This window comes from Loxodonta africana, chromosome 6, assembly GCF_030014295.1.
Source record: "Loxodonta africana isolate mLoxAfr1 chromosome 6, mLoxAfr1.hap2, whole genome shotgun sequence".
In the NCBI taxonomy this organism is placed as follows: domain Eukaryota; kingdom Metazoa; phylum Chordata; class Mammalia; order Proboscidea; family Elephantidae; genus Loxodonta; species Loxodonta africana.
The window spans coordinates 60,255,689-60,281,668 of record NC_087347.1 but is presented as its reverse complement, the minus strand read 5'-3'; the positions used below and the strand labels follow the sequence as shown (position 1 = coordinate 60,281,668).

Here is a 25,980-nt window from a genome sequence, read left to right as displayed (position 1 = left end):
ACTACTTCTTTATATATTTAGTATGTATGTAGTCTTCATATATGTAGTCTTCACTTGGTTTATGGTGTATTTTCTTGAACAGAAATTAATTATGAATCTTAATATAAATTGTATCTATCTTTCCCTTAAAAAAAAATGGTGATCATTCTTTCCTTGTTGAAATGTCTTTTCAGGTTTCTATGACCCAACTTTCTCCTGCTTTCCTTCTACCTCACTCATCAGATTCCTTTGCTCTCTCCTCTTCTTCTAATTAACTTCTAAATGTTGAGAGTGCTCTGGTGTTGGCTATGGGCTTCCATATTAACTCTGAATACTCCTTAACTCTAAGAAATTCTATGGCTTTAAATCCCATCCTTAAGTCAATAACTCTAAAATCTATACCTGTTCAGGACAGCTCTCTTAAATGCCAGACTCATATATCCAATTGTCTACTTGACATCTCCATAGGCTATCTAGTAGGCATAGCAAACAGTATATGCTCAAAAGAAAATCCTCAATCTTCTTACTCCCGCACTTTTTAATTCTCTCTATCCCATTTTCATGTCTCCCTTAACTCAGTAAACTACACTATTAACAATTCAGTTACTCATGCCAAAACCTAGGGGCACTCTTGATTTCTCACCTTCAACCCATCATCAAATTCTATTGACTCTGCTTTTCAAAACATTCCCTAACTGGTCCATGTTGCTCCATCTCCATTACTACTACCTCAGCCCAAGCCAACACCATATCTCACTTGGACTACACAGTAGCTTCCTAAGTGCTTTCTGCCTGACATTTATCCCACTTTAATCCATTATCATTCTCCAAATGACAGCTAAAGAAATCTTTTAAAACATAAATCAGATCATACCACTGCCCTTCTCATTATACTTAAAATGAAGTCTAAAATGTATTTAAATTCTGTCCTAAAATTCTCTACACCATCAAACCCAGCCTACTTTTTAACCTCATCCCATGCCACTCTTTCCCTTGCCTACTACGCTCCAGCTCCAGCCTCAGTTTATAGTCTTAGTATTGCCTAGTCTCTCCACCTGGAATACACTTTCCTCTGAACATTGACTTGAGGACTCTCTCTTGTCAATTAACTGCATCTAGTTACTTTTATGAATAAGTATAAAGAAAAAAAAGCATTTGCCTGATCAGTAGCTAAGTACCAGGACAGAGTTTGTTACTCAAGGAAAAAAAAAAAAAATCACATTCAAATTAGGTTTCCATCTGATTAAGTTTATCATACTCCCCTGTTCTTCTCCAAGGTCTAGCTATCTTTTGCACTGGACAAATAGATGACTTGAATAAGGGTGTAATATGCATCATCATCCCCGCTTCTTTCAAGTGTTTTATGGTGCCACTAATCTCTGAAATCCCTCCAGGCAAGGAGTATTGCTTTCATTTACTACCATGGCAGGGAGAGGCAGTTCCAGGACCCTCCATTTGGCCTTACCACTCACTAAATCAGGGAACCAATACGGGGATTCTGCTAATTGCTGAGTATATTCATTCTAGCTTTTGCTCTGGTCTGTTTGAGTCCAGCAGCAGCTGCAGTTGGCAATCTAACTTGTTACTGGGTTAAAAAAAAAAAAAAGCTATCCTTATTTATGACCTATAAAAAAAACAAAGCTTATTTGGACATGGCTGGCCTTGAACTATCCTGCTGTGCTGGCTGCCATCAACGTCAGCTTCTGAACATAGGTACTCCTTTGTATGTGTATGAACACAATGACGGACACAACTTTGTTTTGAAATTACTGAGACAAATTAATATGTTTCTCCTGATGCCCAGACAACCTGGGTTATGCCATGTATGGTGATCAAGGCTGCAACTACTTGATGACATCATCTGTGGGGCTTAGCTAAACCAGTGGTCATCTAAATCAGGTTTACCACAAATCTCAAATGGGAGTTACCTGTGCTTATCAAGCTTTATGCTTGTGGGGGAAAGTGGACCAAAGACTATCTCTCCGTTGTGGATGAAAATTGTTTTTTGTCCATCTATTGCCCCTGTAATTATTGGCAATGAAACCGAAGATCAGGAGGTGAATCTAAACTCTTTTGTACAATCCATAATGGATAATAGATTGGCCTTGGATTAGATCCTGCCTGGTTGAAATGAGACCTACTGATCCTATTAAGACCAATCACAGTTGGCTAAGTTCAGGATCTGGGGTGTGTATTTGAGGTCAATACTGCAGGTTGGTCTCATCCTGCTGCTTGGAGTCTTATTGATAGTGTCCTTAATTAAACGATGTATGAAACAAGTTAAACGGATCTAGTGTTAGCCTCTGTCCGTCAGATTAATCGAGTGACCAATGAAGTGGCACACTGATGTGAAAATTCAAGTTTGGTCCAGAGGTAGATTTCTGGGAGCTGCAATCCACCTTGGGCTCTGGGTATAGCTGCATACCCTTGCTAAGTATTACATAAAGTAAGGCCCTGACTGCTGTTCACCTGGGCCATTTCTCAAGGTTGTGCTTACAGTGAGCAACCTGAAAAGATCAGGTAATGCTTCCTTCCAGTCAAATAACAGGCTTGCTATAAAATAGGTGGATTCCTCAAGCTCATCATTCTTCAGCTACAACATAAATCCACTGCATGCCCACTATCCACCTGAGTCTGTCTGCATCGACCTTAGGACTGGGGGAATACGGGGAATTGATGCAAACATGATGCTCAGGCTGCCTGATATGTTAGGAGTAATAACATCCTTTATCTATTAACTCAGGAATTTCATGTAATCCATGAAACTGTAACAGGTTAATTTATTAGCTTATAAGGAGTGTAAAGTCAAAGTCCAGGCCCTGACAATAGCCCTCTTGAGTTTGGCTTTTAGTCAACCAACTCAGCAAACTCTTAGGGCCTTTCCCAGCTGCTCATCAAGAAAACACATTGAATACAGAATCTTTGTTCGTGTGTGTGTGTGTGTGTGTGTGTGTGTATGTGTGTAGCTATAGATAGATGATAGATAAATATTATAACTTTATTAACTTTATTATTCACATCATACTAAGCAGCATGAGTATACAAATGGTAAGGTGGTGACCTTCTCTAGCTTCACAAGGAGGAAAGAGGATCAAGACTAACAAACCAAGGCTGATTCCTATGGGGTGGAAGTCAGACATGCCTCCTCTCTCCACCACCTTTACCAATTCTGACACCAACCATCCCTCCCACAGCACTCTCTACTTCTCTGCTGGATTTCGTAATTCATTGCAATGGCCACACAGAACTTACAAACCATGCTCACAGTTATGGGGTTTATTAGAGAAGTAAACCCAAACCAAAACTCACTGCCATTGAGTGGATTACAACTCACAGCGACCCTATAGGACAGAGTAGAACTTCCCCATAGGGTTTTCAAGGAGCAGCTGGTTCATTTGAACCGCAGACATTTTGGTTAGCAGTTATAACTCTTAACCACTGCACCACCAGGACTCTGTATACATATATGTACATATATGGAGCACTGGTGCTACAGTGGTTATTATATATATATATAATATATGCATAGAAGTGGTCATTATATATATATATATATATGAAAAATCCAGATCTCAGTTTTTTGATTTATTAATGTGAAGAGTAACTACATTCTGATGGAAATCAAGTATGATATCTTTGTTTCGAAGTAGTATTGGGGGAGTTGTTTTTTTTTTTTGCATCAATAGCACTGGTTACTTTGAACAAATAAATAATTTTTTATGGTTGCTTCATTTATCAGAAAAGAAAAGGAAACTGCCTATAATTAGCTTTCTTGAAGGAATCACCTTTCAGGAGAACAGTGATCACTCTCAAAACTCAACCAACCCCCTCTCATTTCTTCTAGACCTGTAACTAGGCATAAAGCCCAATAGGCCTCAGGAAGATGGGCACAAAGTGTGACCTAAGAGGGGATACCAATCATGTCAAAAGTGATAAGATTTTGCAAATTTATTTTGGTAGAAACCTGAGGAAAATATGGGAATGGATTCTAGAGAAGTTAGAGCAGGTAGAAAGACTATAATATTGAATTGGGCAGAATGTCTTGAGATTATATATATATACATATATAATGAAAGGGAACTGATGCAAACGTGATGTTCATTAGACCTTTCTCACCATGGTCTTGTAACTACCACCCAAGTGATTGGGTGGGACTATGTAAATAAGGTAATTGTGGTCCACAAAGGGGATTGGTCATTTGTCATTCTACTAGGCTTGAAATGAGCCATCCCAGAAGCAGGAGTAGAGGATCTCACCACCACCAAGGAAGAAGAATCAGGACCAGAGTGTGTCCTTTGGATCTGGGATCCCTGCACTGAGACCCTCCTAGACCCAGGAGACAGAGAGAGAGCTGTAACACCAAAAAATGGCGAGATTGTGAGAAGCGGTATCAGAGAAACAGAGACAGCAAAGGCAGTAGATCGGCAGGAAGCAGTACAATGGGCTTCCTGGACCGTGGAGTGAGAAAGCTTGCTGACAGAGTAGGGTGCCTCCAGATACTTGGAGGAGCTAGGTCTGCAGACCCATGGAGCTAGAGCTGAGCACCTTTTGGCCAAAACTTTCTGATGGAGTGGGGTGCCTCTGAGCATTTTTCTATCAGCAGAGCTAAATGAGATTTGTAACACTTGTCTGAGCAGGGCAGAGGCCAAGGGGCCAGAGAGAGTCATGCCTGTGGGAACAGCTGAAAAGAGGCTGTACTGATGAAAGAACTGTATCCTGAGTGTTCCTAAACCTGAGTTGTAATCTGTTAAAACCCTGGTGTCATAGTGGTTAAGAGCTATGGCTGCCAACTAGAGGGTCGGCAGTTCAAATCCACCAGGCGCTTCTATATGGTTACTAAGAATCAGAATCAACTCAATGGCAACAGGTTTGGATATATACATATTATATATATACACGCACACATATATATGGAGTACTGGTGGCTCAGTGGTTAAGAGTTATAGTTGGTAACCAAATGGTTGGCAGTTTAAATCCACCAGCCACTCCTTAGACACCATATGGGGTAGTTCTACTCTGTCCTCTAGGGTCTATATCGGTCAGAATCAACTTGTTGGCAACAGGTTATACATATATATACAGCAAAGCAATACATTGCTATATATATTCATTTATACATATATATACATATAGCAATGCAAGCAATTATTGAGCTTCATCTTCTGAACAAGAATGCCATGTTAGTCTCTCTCCATAAAACGCAATTACACCCTGAGAACACTTCCTGTTTGCCTCTTTTGCCGGCACCAAGTCTGCCTCATCTGAATCTTTCCATTTCATGAAACATATTAACTCTCCACTGCTGTCTGTGGCACCAATTATTTGTTCATGATCAAGACCTCTGGCAAAGCTTCTTGGTTTGTGAGTGGCATCTCTATTCTTCTTTGATTTGCTGTCATCAGATTCACTGTCAGATAAAGGTTTTCTTTTTGTACCATCTTTTTCTTTACCAGTTTTTTGAGAATTAAGAAATGCTTCAATTAATTCTGGACAACCTCAATTTTTTTCAGTTTCTCAGGTATTGTCAGCATCTGTAAACTCCTTCCACTTCAAGAAATCACCTTCCCACTCACTACACTTCGATCCAGTACTTCTTCTACCACGAACTCTTCAGGTTTTGCCTCTTCACCTTTTTACTCTTTCCATTCTTTTTTTTTTTTTTTTTCTCATTTTTTTGCAACATAGTTTTTGTTTGAGATCATTTTTGTTGCAGACTTGACTAGCCATTATTCACTCCCTCCAAACTGCTCGGGGTCCAGGTCTGCGGCTTCTCTAATTACAGGTTCTTCATGCAGCAGGAAGCTAATCCCCTTAGCCGGGGTGGAATAATTGCTTCTACTGGCAAGGGAGGCCCAGTGGAATTTGGAAAACTTTAACTGGAATCTTTCAAGGAAGAGCATTTTTTAAAACAGAGTTGCCAGCCTTGGAAAGGAGTGGTGATGGTACTGGACCAACATCACACAATCCAGCACAAGTTGTGATACGCAATCACTTACCGCAAGATTTTCAAGCAAAATGGTAAACTTACATTTCCCCACTCCAACGCATGCTAATTTGCATTTCACTTATGGGTGTAAGCAAAATTAAGACTTTGCTCTGTGTTAAAATGGTAATTTATAAAGTTTAATAAAATGTCTGGAAACACCGCTGGCACAGTGGCTAAGTGCTATAGCTGCTAACCAAAAGGTCGGCAGTTCAAATCCACCAGGCTCTCCTTGGAAACTCTACGGGGCAGCTCTGCTATGTCCTATATGGTCTCTATGAGTCAGCATTGCCTCAACAGCAATAGGTTTTTTTAATACAATGTCTATGCAAATTTTAATGAATCAATAAGAGACTTTCTTGAGATTGATTTTTAAAGAGAGGGAGAAAGGAACAAAGAACACACAGGAGCTTTAGGCTTCTGAGAAGGGTCAACACCACTAAGTAAAAACAAGAGAAGAAAAGAGTAGAACACAACATTGGAGTGGAGACTAGCTACAGTTTTGCCCAAGGGTAGCCTAAATGGAGTGAGGGAAAAATTGTGTATGATTCCAAGACAAAATGAATACAATAATGTAAACTATACTTGTTAAATTGTTATAGTGAAATTATTGGTCTCAAAAATAGGTCATTTTACAGAGAAATTGACTTTCCATCTTATTTTATAATTAAACTTTTAATCATTGGAGCACAAAACAAACAAATTTAACATGAAACATGTTATAAAAGACAACTGTGTCTTCATCAGACAATATTGAATTCCGCTGTGCTCCTTTAAATAGTTGATGAGGATTGTTTTTATGGCTCCCTCCTAACAAAAGAAAGCAAACATGAATTTTTTTTTTTTTTCTGAGTAAAATCATTTACCAGCTGTTGATCTGTAGAAGTCAATAATCTGGGAGCAGTCATGCAATTGGAAAAGCTGTATCTCTTGATGTGTTTATTACGAATATGAAAGAACTGCTTGCTGCAAGGTTGGACTAGCACACCCACAAATCAACAAAGCTGGAATCCCTAATTCCTTTCACTTGCTATTAGAAGAGACTCCAGGGTATATAAAAGAAAGTGCAGTCCCCAAAGAAATGCCTAGACAGAATTGCCAGAAAGATAGGAAGAAGATAGCTTGGTAAGGGAAAAAAGAGAGGATTAAAATAAATGCCAGAGTTTTCAGAACACAATCAGGAGAGCTGAGACCAGTAATCCCTTGCTGATATACGATAGGAAGCACTGATGCAAAGTGCCTTTCAAGATACTGGCATTATGAACTGAATTCATTCAAGAACATTATTTACCTGTGCTTCATCTGTGAATGTACTCCGTAGAAAATAATGAAGGAGACCAAAAATTTCAATCTTACTGACAGTGTCTAGGGATGATGCCCTGAGATTGTGCTGGCAACTTCATTCTGAAGTTCCGCTTTGAATTGTTATAAATTTTCTCAAAAAATAATACTTCAGTGCTGATATTTTCAACTGGTCTCTTGCTGGCTGTTGTAAGCAAGATTGAGCAAAATCTATTCAACTGCTTTGTGTATTTCATCTAGTAAATATTTATTATTTCCTGATTTTAATCCATAAACCTGTCATCATATGATTCCCCGTACTGATCAAAATACATTCCCGAGGGCCTGGGATTAGATATATTCTGTAAGCACAATAAATAGTAATTTAAGATTTTAACAAAACAGAAAGTGAAAAATACAGGAATGGGCAAGAAATACACAAAATAAATAAGTATAACCAAATGTACTGGCCCATGTCACATTCGTAGGTAATATTTATTATTAGAAGACTATTAAGCGGTTTTGAGGACTAAGTTTACTTGGATAATTTCAAATATTTCCCACCTTCTTCTCTAACTGACATCTTACCTAACATCTAAAATTTCATAATTGAAAATTTCTCTTTGGATTAAAACATTAAAAAGGGTTGTCATTTTATATTCAAGTATTTGAAATAGTTCATAAAATACTAAGAAAAATCAAACAACATAATTTATGCAAGTGAAGAATATTTGTGATTATTTTTAAGTATGTCATGCTTTAGAATTACATTTTAATCTTGGTTCTTTAAATAACCCTCAAGAGTTAAAAATAATAATAATAATACTTCCCTTTGCTGTCAATGTCAAGGCTTCCTAAGATTTGTCTAGCTCTTTTTATGATAATATCTGAAATTACTATCCTGTTTTTTGATATTCTTATTGTACTTCATGATATATCTTTTCTGAATTTCTCAATACTGAAAAATTCTGAACACTGAGAGTAAGAAAACAAAAGCCAAGTACTTGTGTGAGTATTCAGCACAGAGAGGTGCAATCAAAGTCCTCATCATTAGTTGATTCTCTCTTGGAATGTTTTCAAAAAATTAAAGCCCATCTATGGGCACTGGTTGATGAAAGGGAATTATTGTAAGTTCTAGAATGTAATTTTGTAAACTGCTAGATGCTTATTAATTATGCTGATGATTTAATAGTGCTACATATTAGTCTACTTGTATTTAGAAAAAAGCAGAGATACTAAAATTTGATGACAACATGAAAAAATGTTCTTCTCACTAAACAAAGATATTTGTTTCAGTATCTTATAGATGTCTGTTTGGTATGTGCTAATATAACATTTATACATATTTTACAGTGGTGATATTCAAAATATTTAACAAACTGTATGTCATGAGCATCAAACAATCAGAAAATCGAACTGACCAATCAGAACAGAAGTTAACCATGAACAAAGGACAAATCAGACCCTACTCTTAAGAAACTAAGAAAAGATGAAAATAATTATTACTTCTTTACTATATATGAACCTGTTTTGTCATTTGATAGCAATGCTTCTCAAACTTCAATGTGCATATGAGTCAAGGGGGTATCTTGATAAACTGCAGATTCTACCTCAGTTAACCTAGAGTGGATGTTGCTATTGTTAGGTGCCATCCAGTCGGTTCCAACTCATAGCAACCCTATGCACAACAGAATGAAACGCTGCCTGCTTCTGCGCCATCCTCACAATTATTGTTGTGTTTGAGTTCATTGTTGCAGCCACTATGTCAATCCATCTCATTAAGAATTTTCCTCTTTTTTGCTGATCCTCTACTTTACCAAGCATAATGTCCTTCTCCAGGGACTGTCCCTCCTGATAACATGCCCAAATTACTTAAGGTGAAGTCTTACCAGCTTCAATTCCAAGGAGCGTTCTGGCTGTACTTCTTCCAAGACAGATTTATTCATTCTTCTGGTCTTCTGGAAGTCCGTGATGTAGTCAACATTCTTCACCAACACCATAATTCGGAGGCATTGATTCTTCTTTGGTAGTCCTTATTCGCTGTCCAGCTTTCACGTATATATGAAAGGCAATTGAAAATACCATGACTTGGGTCAGGTGCACATTAGTCCTCAAGCTAATATCTTTGCTTTTCAACACTTTAAGAGGTCTTTTGCAGCAGATTTGCCCCCACGCAATGCATCTTTTGATTTCTCGACTGCTCCTTCCATAGGTGTTGATTGTGGATCCAAGTAAAATGAAATCCTTGAAAACATCAAACTTTTCTCCATTTATCATGGTGTTGCTTATTGGTCTAGCTGTGAGGATTTTTGTTTTCTTTATGTTGAGGTGTAATCCATACTGAAGGTTGTGGTCTTTGATCTTCGTCACTAAGTGCTTCAAGTCCTCTTCACTTTCAGCAACTGAGGTTGTGTCATCTGCATACGATGTGTTGTTTATGAGTCTTCCTCCAATTCTGATGTAATCTTCTTCATACAGTCCAGCTTCTCTGATTATTTGCTCAGCATACGGATTGAATAAGGTTGGTGAAAGAATACAACCCTGATGCACACCTTTCCTGATTTTAAATCACTCAGAATCCCCTCGTTCTGTTCAAACAACTTCCACTTGGTCTGTGTAGAGTGTTCTGGAATTCCCATTCTTCACCATGTTATACATAATTTATTATGATCCACACAGTCAAATACCTTTACATAGTCAATAAAAATCAGGTAAACATCTTTCTGGTATTCTCTGCTTTCAACCAAGATCCGTCTGACATCAGTAATGAGTGGGCTATAGAGACTTGCTACTTAAAAGTGTGATCTTCAGAACACCAAACTAGGCATCATCTGTAGCTTGTTAGAAATACAGAATCTCAGGGCCCTTCCCAGACCTACAAAAGAAAATCTGCATTTTTACAAGATCACTGAAAAATTCATACCTCAAATTAAAGTTTGAGAATTACTATTCTACAGGACATGTGATCTGGTACAAAAATAAATAAGTGGGGGAAGTGTTACTACAGAATAAAAACAAACAAGAGACATAACAACCAAATGCAACATAAGAACTTGCCTAGATCTTAATTCAAAAACAGCAACTACAAAAACATATCTTGAGACAATCAGGTAAATTTCAATATGTCCTGGATATTGATGAATGGGTTGGAATGACATTAAATAATTATTTTTATTTCCATTAGGTGTGCTGATGGCTTTTCATTATAAAAAAAGGGGTTAGTAAAAAGTTCACAATTGTTGAAATTAAATATTGGGCACATGGAGTTCTATACACTAATGTCTCTACTTTGTGATTATTTGAAATTTTCCATAATAAAAGGCAATGATTCCCAGGGTTATTAATTGATTAATTCAAAAATAGATACAGGAACATTGTGCTAAATTTCTTAAATCAAAGAGACATTTAAGGTATTCCCATATGAAACTTTTCCTGAGTGACAAGTTCAAAATGTTATTTATTTATTCAATCTTCAATTTTTATAACATATGTGTATTTATTGTCTTCTGAATAAATAGCCAATATAAGCTACAAGTGATAACAATTTTAAAAAGGTTGTGAAAATTTTATACAGTAAATTCTCATTATTTGCAGTAGTCATGTACTATGAAACCACCAACAATTAGCGAATATTGAACCATTGCTCTAATGGAAATATGAAGTTAGTTTCCTGCGAGCCTCTGATTACAGTATTTTCAACCAATAAATGTATAGCCTTATTTGATGTGTATTTCTGTTTAAAGTCACCTTACTTAATATATACTGTTGATTCATTAACCTTGAAATCTCAGCCAACAGCAGTATAACTGGTGCCTGAGCGAAGTTTATATAAGGGACATATTCTTTTCCACGCATCACAGCTTTCTTGTGCTTAGGAAGACTGGACAGAACTTCAGCACTATGTTTGGGAGCTATTTTAAACAATGAATTCACCAATAAAAAACGCAAAAATGCAAAAGATGTAGCAGTAAGTAGACCATGAAAGGAACACTTGTTTAAAGTATGAGAGCTGAAACAACATGGCAGAGCATCACTGCCTTGTTCAACCTCAGCTGGGAACGTACACACTGAGTGACTTAAATTTTTCTCCATTTTTTTCATTCCTGGGAAAGTGTAATTAAAAACAAAATCTTCTGCCAACCCAGACTAACTCTCCACAAAAGTATAAGAGAGAGAAAACATCTTTATTATTTAATAAGTATTAAATCAAATGTGATGTGCATCACATGTAATCCACTAGAGACTGCAAAGACAGAAAGCAATTTTATCCTATACAGCAAAGCAGATGCAAACCATTTCATACATGTTCTTAAGATTAATGATAAGTAGGCCTCAGAGGATTTGACATCACTATTTGTCATACGGAAACTCTGGTGGTGTAGTGGTTAAGTGCTACAGCTACTAACCAAGAGGTCGGCAGTTCAAATCCACCAGGCGCTCCTTGGAAACTCTACGGGGCCGTTCTACTCTGTCCTATAGGGTCGCTATGAGTGGAAATTGACTCAACAGCAGTGGGTTATTTGTCATACATAGCTCATCCTAAAGCCACCCAGTAATTATTTACTAATTGTCTTTATCCAAAGAAGGAAATTAATTTCTCATAGTTTATGATAAGAGGTAGGTTCAGAACATGGAACCAAAGCACCGGGTCAAGTTAGTCTCCTATCTTCCCAAGAAACTGGCAGATAAAGGTGCTATCTTCCTTCATTGATTATATTTCAAAGAAATGACTTCCAAGTCCTTGAGAAAACATTCCTGGGTTGCAAAATTGGCAAGAGATTTATTTAACCTTTAAAAAGGTTTATATACATTTCAAAGAGACAGAGAGAACTTCAATTAAAACTTTCCTAAATTAAATGCTCTAAGAAAGGGAAGGAAGGGAAGTCTCTTTGCATTTAGTTAAAACGTATGTTGTAAACTCTAGGGCAACCACCAATAAATAAATAAATAACTTTAAAAGAAGTATAACTGATATGGTAAGAGAGGAAATAAAATGGAACTATACAGAATGCTCAGGTAAAACCACAAAATGCAGGAAATGAGAGGAAAAGGAAACAAAGACTAAATGCAATACATAGAAAGCAGAAACATGGTAGGTATTAATCCAATCCATTTTAAATGTGAATAGTGTACATACACCAATTAAAAGTCAGAGATCATCGTAGTAGATTAAAAAAAAAAAAAAAACAGGATCCAATCATGCATTGTCTGTAAGAAACTCACTTTAAATAAAAACTCGGGTTAAAAGTAAGGAAATAACCTAAGTTAACTCTTAAAATGAGTGGAATCTGTACAACTAAAGGCAAAAGAAATGACATAAACACCGTATTCTAGTTGACAAAGTTATTTCCCATGGGAGTATGGGTTAGTAATTCTGATACTCCTATACCTGTATACTGGAATTGAACAATTCAATAGGAGGTTACAGGGAAGGAGGCTATCATGTAATAGTGGATTAGAGTTGGAGACATCAATGTGAACTCATGTATATGTTAATATAGCAGCCCAGGTGGTGCAGTGGTTAAGAGCTTGGCTCCTAACTGAAAGGTTAGTGGTTTGAACCCATCAGCACTCCATGGGAGAATATGTGGCTGTCTGCTTCCATAAAGATTACAGCCTTGGAAACCCAATGGGGTAGTTCTACTCTGTCCTAGAGTGTTGTTGAGTCAGAATCAACTCAAAGGCAATGAGTTTTCTTAATATAGATAAAAATGATCACATGAAGAATATTTGTGGATTTGTGTATACATATAGGCTAGTACCTTCACATATATTTGCTTGGTCTTTCAGCTCAGAAGGCCTAGAAGTGATGACATCCCAGTGGCAGCAAGCAAACCTAGTGCCTAGATCTTGGCTTCCAATACTTCTCTCTAATGAAAGGAACCAGGGGCCATTAGAAAAATGCCTGATTCTAGCAGTGGACCAGGAAACACTCTTGATGAGTCTTGAGCATCTTATAGTACCAAACCCAAAAACCCAGTGCCATCGAATCGATTCCGACTCGTAGCAACCCTGTAGGACAGAGTAGAACTGTCCGATAGAGTTTCCAAGGAGCGCTTGGTGGATTCAAACTGCTGACCTCTTGGTTAGCAGCCGCTGCACTTAACCACTACACCACCAGGGTTTCCTCTTATAGTGCCAGGAAGTAAATAAATGCTAAAAGAAAAACCCAAAATGATGGTGGTATGCCAAGGGGATGGAGGAGTCAAATGAAAGAGCTCCCAATGGCCAGAGTGGAACAACTTGAGGAACAAAATAATGTTTTAATTTACACAGAAGGACATGGAGATCTAGGGAGATAAACATTTCACAGTACCAGTCAGCCTGCAACCAGAATTTATGTGGTCTAACTTCCATCTCAGTGCTCATTCATGTCTATCAGATGGCAACAATTTAATCTCACTCCTACTCTGTTTTCTCCATTGCTTGTTTGCCCTTTAAGCTGAGTCGGTTTTAAATTCAAACACCAAAGTGGACTCAAACATGAAATGATAGAAACTAAGCTGCTGGTAAATCATACAACCAAAAATTGCTTCAAAGGCAAGTTTATTAGGGGTTCAGATGAATACTATGTATAAGTTCATAAACATGTAAAATGTTTTAAATTATCCCCCTTAAATAAGAAGTGATAAATGAATTGTATTCAATTGTCTGCGCAGAGATAACTCAGTGGTAAAGTCTTAGCTCTTGGTGTTGATTCTTGTATGCCACAGCTACACATTTTCTTGTTTCCTAATGAACATCGGATTTTCTTAATTAAACAAATGTATCATTTATACCTTGCAATTACAGCTCAACAATTAAAATCTTGGAATTAGAAGAAGCATCATTTATTTTTGAGTATGTAGAGTTGTTCATCTTTCCAAATAACTAGAGAAAATAGGCTCCCCACTATTCATATGCTGTGTGTAGAGGTAATACTGTGTAATTCATCACTAGATACTATGTGACAGGCAAGTTCAAAGTAAGCAACGCATTTTAACTTTTAAGCTTGATGAAGAATACATGAGTAAAACATTCTGCTCCTCACTATTTCATTGTATTAGAGCATGAACTTTCTTTCACCTTAGGTCTCAGTTAATGTTACTGTTTATAACTTCGATGTTATCTTTAAACTAAATTTTATTTATCTTCCCACATCACCTACATAAATAAATCTACGTTTTCATTTACTACTTTTGATTATACTATGTAGTTTACAATTATTTTCTTTCACCTTTCCTTTGCAAATTCTTTTTCTCATTCCTAGACCTCATAATACTTGATAGATAATAGTCTATGCCCTCATGAAGAATTTGTCTTGTCCTCATGAAGTAAACACATTTCTACCTCAAACGAAGTTAAATGTTTGTGGCTCAAAGAAAAATTATCTGTGTTGAACTCCAAATGGACCATATACAAAAAGTGTGTCTATTAGCAACTCAGATCACCCAAAGATGCAACTAAAGATGAGACAACCTCTATCTCCAGGAGGCTCCAACTTGATAAGAAAATCCCACCCTAAACCCAGACTCTGAAGAATCGGATGAGGATTTTTAACATAAAATCTAACATTCTTCGTTATTTCCTATGACTGGGAGCCAGTATGATTATGGGTTTGTTTTACCATCTTACATATCAAAAAAGGCACAAAAAGCTGAAATGATCTTGAATTCTAGAAAACTCCAGGAACATAAATTATAACGCAAAAACTATTTAGAAAGCTTAGGAGGTAACACGATGAGCAGGAAAATTTACCGTATGATATATACCTGTTGCCACCGAGTCAATTCTGACTCACAGCAACCTGATAGGACAGAGTAGAACTGCCTCATAGGATTTCCAAGGCTGTAAATCTTTACAGTCGTGGATTGCCACATCTTTCTCCCTTGGAGCTCCTGATGGGTTCAAACTGTTGACCTTGTGGTCAGCAGCTGAACGCTTTAACCAAGGTGTCAACAGGGCTCCTATATAGAATATAGGTATGTTCAAATTCAAATAATATTTTAGAAATAAGTAGCTTTAATCATCTGAGGAAAAAAAAAAGGCTTTTACGAAAAACAGAACCAAAAAAAAAAGACTCTAGAAAAAATAGGTCAATTTAATGCTAATTGATGTCTGTAAGATAAACAGAAAATAAATAGCTTGAGTTATTTATTTATTTGTTTGTTTTGCACAATTTAGACTATAGAAGCATAACAGTGTTTGAGCACATTTGGAAGGACACCAACCAGGATTAGAATTATCATTGGGTAAGGACTGTGATGCTCCCAAACAAAGTAGCCTAAAGACTCCAAACTTCTCCCCAGATTGTACTAGCATGGTAGCACAAAAAAGCAGATGTCCAAGCCTAATAATGGCACAAAAAAAAAAGCAACACTTTGAGGGCTATCCAGGAAGTGGCATGTATTGTTCATAGGGTAAAATTAAGAAAAAATCTGGTGGAGTCAAAAGAGGGAACAAAGAAAGGAAGCGTGATTGGATTTGTAAAAACACACAAATAGAGGCATGTTTGTGGCCCAGTGGTTAAGAGCTACAGCTGCAAACCAAAGGTCAACAGTCTGAATCCACCAGACACTCCTTGGAAATGCTAAGGGGCAGTTCTACTCTGTCCTATAGGGTCGCTCTGAGTTGGAATTGATGGAAGGGCTGTAGGAGGGGCCCTAGTGGCACACCGCTTAAGTGCTTGACTGCTAACCAAAAGGTGGGCAGTGCAAAACCCACTAGCCACTTCACAAGAGAAAGATGTGGCAGTCTGCTTCCATAAAAATTACAACCTTGGAAGCCCTTCAAGGCAGTTCTACTCTGTTCTATAGAGTCACTATGAGTTTAAGGCAACAAGCAAGGACTGTAGACCAGTCACTGCTGCCTCTGATCCAGTGTAATAAATCAGTGTTAACAGATTCATACTGCTTCTCTACTCCTCACTCAGACCACTGGTACCTCTACAGATTCTTAGACTGGGAAACAAAGGGGTAACTCCTTGAGCAGTACTTGGGAGTTGAGTTGGCTTTATAGCAACCCTGGTAGCCCACTATTTTTGGATTCCTTAAAGCTGCCTAGGAAAGGTGAGATTGCCTAAATTAAGAGAAAAACAAGAGGGCAGAAAATGAAATGTATAAGTGTAGGACAGAGAGGTCATAATGATATTGAGTGCTAGCTAAGAACTGGAATGACACTGGGAGGAAACAACTAACAGAAACTTCATCAAGGAAACTATTAATTAGATAAACTGTAAATTAGTTTTTCTCAAATATTATGCATGTTTATTATGCTTATTACTTAAAAAAAAAAATTGCCATTGAGTCAATGCCAGCTTGTAGTGACCCTACAGGACAGAGTAGAACTGTCCCATGGGGTTTCCAAGGCTGTAATCTTTATGGAAGCAGCCTGCCACATCTTTTTCCAGTGGAGTAGCTGATGGAGTCAAACCACCAATCTTTCAGTTAGCAGCTGAGAGCTTAACCACTGTTCTCCCAGGGCTCCTTCTATTAATCATAGTCAGGTAAAAAAAAAAATCTACTTTCAGTATCTGAATTAATGGTATTTGATTCTACATCTTCATAAACTGTGCTATATTGTTAAGTAAATTTTCAAAAAGCATTATTTTATGATGATAACAACAAGTGTTAAATTTGTGGCACTGCATATAAAACATACACACGGCATGGAGAGATGTGCTTGTGAAGATTACATCACATGTGGATATAGGTAGAGAAATAGTGAGAGATGATATAAATATAGACAGATACAGATTAGATCTCACTGTAAAATTTTTGAAGCATAGTTCAAATTCAATTAAAGTGGTGAGAAATTAATTATAGAATATTTCCAGAATTTATTATTCTTCATATTTGTTATGGATTGAATTGCATCCCACAAAAATATGTGCTACCTTGGCTAGGATATGATTCCCAGTATTGTGTGATTGTCCACCGTTTTGTCATCTGATGTGATTTTCCTGCGTTGTAAATCCTACCTCTAGGATGTTAATGAGCCAGTATTACAGGCAGTGATGTTAATGAAGCAGGACTCAATCTAGAAGTCTAGGATGTGCCTTAAATCAATTTCTTTTGAGATATAAAAGAGGGAAAGGAGCAGAGAGACGGGGAATACCATATCACCAAGAAATTAGAGCCAGGAGCACACTTCCTTTGAGCCCAGGGTCCTTGCACTTAGAAGCTCCTTAGAGCAGCGAAGATTGATGAAAAGAATCTTCCCCCAAAGCCCACAGAGATAGAAAGCCTCCCCCTGGAGCTGGCACCCTGAATTTGGACTTGTATTATGTTGTTGTTGTTGCTAGGTGCTGTCGAGTTGGTTCCAACTCATAGCAACCGCATGCACAGCAGAATGAAACACTGCCCGGTCCTATGCCATCCTCACAATTGTTGCCACGCGTGGGGCCGCTGTTACAGCCACTGTGTCAATCTATTATATTAAGATATTATATTAAGACAGAGCCTCAGGAAGCCAGTTTATATCAGAAAAAATTTAATGCAAGTGAATAGAGAAATTACGTACACTGAGAGTCTGGAGACCTGATTTTTAACCAAGAATTTGTCACTAAAGAGCTAAGCTACCTTAAGAAAAAAAAGCCTTTCTGTATGTCAATTTCCTTACCTTGAAAATTGTCTTTTTCTTTTAAATTATGTCTTTTAGCATGAAAATTCTATAACTAGACTATATCAAACTTTCAACAGCAAAAGAAACTCAGGGTTGAGTTCTAAGTGCCCTGAGTTCTTTGCCCTTGACTTCAGCTATGACATTGAGCCTCTAACATCACAGACCTCTACAACATTATATGCTGCTTTTTTTTTTTTTTTTTTGGTCCTCCTTTCCCACTTCTCTTCCTTCCTGATTGTTTTCTTTCCAAGGTGCCCAACATCACATATTGATTAACATCTGGCAGTCACTGAAGACTGACTTACTGGTCATCATAAAGTGGCCTATGAATCTTTTTTGAACCTGGTCTGAATCCCAGAGTTTTGGAAATGGCAGATGGCCACAGGTCTAATATATTACAAGTTATAGAATATAGAAAAAGTAATCTTTTCTCAAAGATTATAAAGGATAAAACCAATATATCTTGAATAGTAATTTCAGAATGTTATGAACATTCCTATATAAAATAATTTTTTAAACTTTCCCCCCTTTTCCATTCTCTCTCTCTCTTTCACACACACACACACACGCAAACTCACACTCACACTTACCCACATACCTCTGCCTACCCAATATTCTGTAGCTTCTCCAAGAGCAATATTCTCCCCAGAATCTTTTCAGAGGAAAGATAAAAATATCACCTTGGAATAAAAGCTTGGAAAAGCAGTTAACAAAAAGTAGTTTGTAATCACTATGCAACTTCTTATAAGTTCCCTAGAAAAAAATCCATATAAATACATTCAGTATTTCTAGAAAACAACATCTGTTCTTACCTTCAATTTTACCGGCCATTTCCTAAAAAAAAAAAGACTACCAAAAATGAGAGAAAAGCTTAAACTTTTGTTTAAAATAAAAAGACAGACAAAGAAATAGTGGAATCCAGTAGGCCACATTTCTATCCCACTGTTGTCACCCACAAAAATTCATGTAGGAAGCATTTCTATTTAAAATACACATGAAGTATCATAATAAAAAGAAACAATGTCCAAAGACAAAAGTGATTTCAGTTATAAGTTACTGGAAAGAACTTGTTCAATAGATGACTATGTATTTTATTATATTCATATAAAGTTGCTCAGATCAACTTATATTCGAGCATGGTATACTTAAAGTATTAACTTTCAAAACATCTTGTTAGAGAGTAAACAGGTAATAGCCAAATGAAATCAAGTCACATTATTATCTGAATCCTGTCTTGCAGAAAACTTTTGAAAAAATGAAACATTCTTGTTGGAGAAATGTGACTGATTGCTTGCTAGAATCACAAAGGACTATGTTTATGGTTCCATTTTCTTCAACAAAGGAATTTTTCCTTTGCTCCAACTCTGATCCCACTCCTACCCTCAATGACCCTTAAATACATATCTTCATATATACACAGATACACAAACAAATACAAAGCAGCAGAACAAATATTTATCCAAATGTATACCTTTAGTTATCTTATGCTTCTTTATTAAATGGTTGCAGTGGTACATCGACAGAAAACTGCCAGAAATTCAAGCTGGATTCAGAAGAGGACATGGAACCAGGAATATCATTTCTGATATCAGATGGATCTTGGGTGAAAGCAGAGAATATCAGAAAGATGTTTTTCTGTGTTTTATTGACTATGCAAAAGTATTTGACTGTGTAGATCCTAACAAATTATGGATAACACTGTGAAGAATGGAAATTTCAGAACACTTAATCGTGCTCATGCGGAACCTGTGCATAGACAAAGAGGCAGTCATTCAAACAGAACAAGGGGATACTGCAGGGTTTAAAATCAGAAAATGTGTGCATCAGAGTTGTGTCCTTTCACCATACTTATTTAATCTGTATGCTGAGCAAATAATCCAAGAAGCTGGACTACATGGAAAAGAACGCAGGATCAGGATTGAAGGAGGACTCGTTAATAACTTGCAATATCCAGATGACACAACCTTGCTTGCTGAAAAGGAAGAGGACGAGAAGTACTTACTGCTGAAGATCAAAGACTACAGCCTTCAGTATGGATTAGACCCCAACATAAAGAAAACAAAAATCCTCACAACTAGACCAATAAGCAACATCATGATAAAAGAAGAAAAGATTGAAGTTGTCAAGGATTTCATTTTTCATTTTTCTTGGTGGTATGAAGTCCACACCCCAGGGAAACTCCCTTTACGTTGGATCTGAATAAGGGTGGTGTTACAATCCCACCCTAATCCTCTCAACATAAAATTACAATCATAAAAGGTAGGACAACCACAGAATACTGGGGATCAGACCTATCCAAATTAATACACACATTTTAGGGGACATAATTTAATCCATGACATTCTACCCTTTGGCCCCCCAAAAATCACATTCTTACAACATGCAAAATATATTCATCCCATCATATTATAGCAAAAGTCTTAAATAAGCTCCAAGTCCAATATCCAAAACTTCTCTTCATCTGTGAAATCTAGAATACACGTTATCTGCTTCCAAAGGTATAACGGCAGAACAGGCACAAGCTAAACATTTCCATTACAAATGGGAGAAATTGAAGGAAAAGAAGGGATAACAGGTACCAGGCAAGCCAGCAGAACACATTACATTAGCCCTCAAGGTTTTGAAAATAAGCCTCTGTTCTCTGAGACCATTTAAACAATAGCCCTTGCCCTCCAGCCTCTAGGTGTTAGCCACACTCTCTGGATTCAGAGTAGGGGTCCTTGGCCCTGGGCTTTAGCTCTGCCTTCCAGGCCCACTGGGACAGCAGTGCTGCTCCCTCGGCTTTAGGCACACAATTATCCTAGTCTGAGTGGCGACTCCACCCTTAGAAATACCAGAGGCCATGGCTCCACCCTTTGAAACCCCTGAGATCATGGCCCTACCTTTTGAAACTGAGGCAGCTTGGCTTCTTATGTTGTCTCTTTAGGTTCTTCTAAGACAGGGAGCAAAAGCCCTGAGATCAGAGGGTGCCTGTTTGAGAAACAGCAAAGAAACTGCTGTGGTTAAAGGAGAAACAAAAGAGAAATAGACTATACTATTTAGATGTTCTACTCTGTCCTATATGGTCGCTATGAGTCGGAATCGACTCAATGGCAATGGGTTTGTTGTTTTTTTTTTTGTTATCAGGGAGGTAACAGGGGGTTGAGTGTGGAACCTAGAGACTTAGTAAGACAAGAAACAGAGGGGCTCCCAAACCTGCGAACAAAATAACAAGAAATGGGCCAGGGCGCAGAAACAAAGCCATTCCCCAGAACAATGGGGCAGGGTATCTAAAAATAGCCCGCAAACTTCTTTAAAGTTGCCTTTCAGAAGCAGTTGGAGAAGACCAGGCCCAGGACATGTACAGAACATCCACCTATAGCCACTGTGTGACCTTCCACCCGGGCAGAAAGGAGCTACAGTGCCAGCTGGGGAATGAACCCTGGGAGGGGGAGACTGTGCAGGTGCAACACCCAGTAATAAGTCCTGCTACGAATCCCAGAGGCCTCCAGGACAGGAGTCGTCTTGGAAAGCTGCTGTGTGCACTTTAGTTAACATATCCCCACCTGTGTTTATGAATAAACATGAATCTTTTCCCCCTCAAGAACTTTAAAAACTTGGGCCTGTCTTTTGTTCTGTGAGATGAGGGTGTGCATTACTCGAGGCCCTCCCCCTCTCCGCTTGCAAGCCTCTTCCATAAAGCTTTGCTCGTGTGGAAACTACATGCCTTACCTGCTCATTCTTGACCAGTGAGAGGCATTAACCTTATTCTGGTAACACTTCTTCCTGGTTTCTTGGCCTCTTGGCTCCTCGGGCTTCACACACACTTCTGCCCTGCTGGGGCAAGGGTTCCAAAGCTCTGTAGCTCCACCAATAAGTGCCCAGAGGCACCCCACTCCGCCAGGAAGCCTCCTGCACACAGGCACTCAGCTCTCTCGCTCCGGTCTCCTGGTTCTGCTGCTGTTGGTTCTTTGCTGCTGCCACTTCTCTGCCGCTTCAGGTTCTCTGCTGCGCTGGTCCTCTGCCACTGTCCCAACTCTATCCATTCAGTTTCGAAAGCATTTCCACATTTTAGGTATCTGTTAGAGCAGCACCCCGCTCCCTCAGTACGAAATTCTGTCTTAGTCATCTAGTGCTGCCAGAACAGAAATACCACAAGTGGATGGCTTTAAGAAAGAGAAATTTATTTTCTCACAGTCTAGTAGGTTACAAGTTCAAATTCAGGGCGTTGGCTCCAGAGGAAGGCTTTATCTCTCTCTGTGGGCTCTCAAGAAAGGTCCTTGTCCTCAATCTTCCCCTGGTCGAGGAGCTTCTCAGGCGCAAGGACCCCGTGTCCAAAGGAGGCGCTCTGTTCCTAATGCTGTTTTCTTGGTGGTACGAGGTCCCCAACTCTCTGCTTGCTTCCCTTTCCTTTTATCTCTAAGAGAGAAAAGGTGGTGCAGGCCACACCCCACGGAAACTCCCTTTGCATTGGATCTGAGTAAGGGTGGTGTTACAGTCTCACCCTAATCCTCTCAACATAAATTACAATCACAACATGAAGCACAACCACACAATACTGGGAATCATGGCTTAACCAAGTTAATGCACACATTTGGGGGGACATAATTCAATCCATGACAAGTATCCTTACATTTGTATAACAAAGAAAAGAAATAAAGAACAAATATTTACTTTGGTTTGCATGTGCACTGAAATTATCTGGAAGAATAAACTAGAAAATAAGAGTGGTAACCTGTTGTGAGAATGAGAACTGAGCCATGGAGGACAGAGATAAAAGGGATAGGTATTCGCTGAACATCTTTTTACATTTTTGTTGTTTGCTCATAGACTACATAGCCTATTTTTTTTTTAATTATGTTTTAAAAAATCAGTGCAGAATACTAATCTGCCATGATACTTCCAAATCACCATTTCTGATTTCCTGTCTACCCCTTAGCTTATTCTATGCATATTTTTTAATTTCCAAATTTTTTAGTTGATTTTTTTTTCATATCCACTCTTTTTTGTTTCACAATTTCTTTTTTTTTCCCCAGGGAGGGTTTTCCCTCATTTATCACTGTAAAAAAAAAAAAAACTAGTGCCATTAAGGATCCCCACTATATAAAATTATGATGAAATGTTTTTTAAAATTAATTTTATCTAACTGATGTCATGGTCCCATTTTTATTTATGTTGGCTCTCCTCGCATTATATTTCTTCTTGTTTTCTAGGATTTGTGTTTGTAGACTTTTTTTGAATGGAGGGATGCCTGCCTCTGTTTTTGCTGTTTCACTTTTTCTTCCTCTCTCTCTCTCTCTGTTTATTTTCCCAGTTCAGGGCTTTTCAGTTGCCTCCACCTAACTGCGAGCTGTACAAAATCAAATCTTATAAAATCTGGGGGACTGCAGTCCCTCAGTGATATGGAAGCTATGACAGATAAAGACAGAGAAAAATGTAATTTGATGCAATTCTGTGTCTGAAACTGAGTCTGTCCTAGCCTCCTAACTCTCTAAACCCAGGATATTATATAAGCCTTACCTACAACTTTTTCAACCTCATTTCTTAAGCCTCTGAACTCCATCCCCAAGTACTAACTCCTGCTCTGGTTCCTTTTAAACTCCTGAATCAGTTTTAGATCTGGAGCTGAATTCTCAGCACCTATTATTTGCTTCAGGAGTCACTGAGTAGCGCAAATGGTTAAGCGCTAGACTACTCACTGAAATATTGGCCATTCAAATCCACTTAGAGGCACCTCAGAAGAAAGGCCTGGCAATCTACTTCTAAAAGGTTCACAGCCATTGGAAATCCTATGTTCTTTTCTACTCTGAAACACATGGGGTCACTGTAAATCAGAATCCACTAAATAGCAACTGGTTTGAGTTTTTTGTTTGTTTTTTGTTTTATTATTTGCTTCAGAACCTTGAATACATAGCCCTCTACCTTAATCCCACTCACTGCTCTTAAGAAACAAGCTATGCCTTTCTCATTTTATGTTTTAACATTTTATCTATAATTGGCTTAAACAGAAGTATTGCATGAAACTAAATTTGTTAAATGATGTTAACGAAAACACCAGTGAAAACATGAGGAATTTTTTTTTAATGTATAAAATACATTGAATAGAAAAATAAAGATAAATTTAAATTAAGATCTAGAGAAAACATAGATATAATAGAAAGATAAAAGCAGAGGGAAACAATATCAGCTGTGCATGCAATAAAACTCTCAGTGGTTACCAAATTCAGGCTTCAATTTATTACTCATTTTCTTTCTGTCAAAATAAGAAGAGAAATAAAATCCGTTACAAAATTTGGGTCACAAAGGAAAAAGAGTATATCTCATTCTTGAAAGAGCCTTTCTTGATTCTTAAATTGAGACGAAATTTTGGCATTTGTCGTCATATACAAGTCATTGAATATGAAAAGGTTAATTTCCTCAACAGCATTTCCACAGGAAACGCACTGTAGGTGTATAAAAAAGGTTTTTATTGCTTTCTCAATGCAATCTGAGATCATGACACCAAAGTATAACTTGGTGAAGGCAATTCTGTTGGAGACAAAACCAGCCTAGCCAAATATACATCTTCCTGATTACCCTGCTTCATACAGAGATAAAAATCTAGAATATCTGTCAAAATGGTTGGAAGTCAGAAGTTTAAGACCATTTCCATGTTTCACATTTCTTTCAACAATGTTTTTTAAAAAGCTGAAAAGCAAAAAGTTTAGTTTTTTTACTGACTAGGGAGAATACTGATAATCTCTGTAATACGTATGCTACAAAATTAATGCTAGAACATAATAAGGCTGACATCCTATTATAGAAGATAACTTAAAGCAAACAGATGCTCTGCAATGGTCTAAGTAAGCAGTTCTTAAACTTTCGGTCTCAGGATCCTTTTATACTTTCAAAAAGGGAAAACTCCAAAGAGCTTTAATTATATCGATTATATCCTTAAATATTTAACATGTTAGATATGAAAATGGAGAAATATTTAAAATATGTTTATTTTAAAACAATAATAAACCCTTTACAACTTAATATAAATGATATATTTTCAAGAAAAAATAATTTTTCCAACAAAAAAATTTAATGATAAGAGTGGCGTTGTTTTATATTTTTACAAATCTCTTTAATGTTTGGTTTAACAGAAAACAATTGCATTCTCATATCTGATTGCACATTCAATCTTTTGAAAAATGTTATTTTAATGAAAATATGTTATTAAAAACCTAAGCTCACATAAATATAATTGAAAAATGGACAAGTATTTTTAATAGTATTTGGAGGTATTGGGGGGCATCTTCTTTGATACCACAACAAAGCTTGATAAGTAGGTACTTATTAAAGGTTACCTATGATGTGAAAACCCTGGTGGTGTAGTGGTTAAATGCTTCGGCTGCCAAAAGGTCAGCATTTGAATCCACCAGTTGCTCTGTGGGGCAGTTCTACTTGGACTCGAAAGCAACGTTTTTTTTTTTTTTTTCCAACTGCAACATGGAAGCTGACACTCCAATGATTAACTTGCATTTTGAATGGATTTTTTGCTCATGCATGATTTTGCAACATCATGTATTGGTCATTTGGAAGACAGTTAACTGAGTTACGCATGTCTTCCAAATGTGGATACGTTTCACTTTACAATGTAAAAAAAAAACAAAGAACACGTTCTTTAATATTACCACTCATCTCATTAATAAAGCTTTTAATTATTGGGAAGCTGTCAAGCTCACAGTGATAGATATAAGTTTTCCAAAATTCTAAGTTTCACTTGAAAGCCCAAATTTTGTTATTGACAACAAATACTGTTAGCTGCGAAATGACAGGCTCACCTTAGTGATTCTTGAGATTTCTGCAAATATCTAAATCTGAATAACCATAGTTTGTCAATCATTCTTTCAAGTAAAAATGCTATTTCAAAAAATTGAACACATGCTTTTCCTCAAGACAACCATCATAGTTCAATATGCAGCAGTGCATTTCCTGTTTTATCATACAGAATATTTAAAGAAAGAGTACTCATGAGTCAGTTTTTAATAATTTTCACTGCTTCCTCAAAGACATTCTTAAGTAAAATTGGCTTTTTTTTTTTAATGTGAGTACATGGCAGTGAAAAGTACAATAACTACTAGTATAGTTTGGTGTCACTGTCCTGATGTGTGATAAAGTGCCAGGAA

At 37.4% G+C, this 25,980-nt stretch overlaps 1 pseudogene; it reads right to left on the bottom strand.

The window, feature by feature from the left end:
• Positions 1 to 5,012: 5,012 nt before the first annotated feature.
• The window catches only part of LOC100671824 (chromobox protein homolog 3-like), a 50,547-nt pseudogene continuing 29,579 nt past the window's right edge, over positions 5,013 to 25,980 (bottom strand).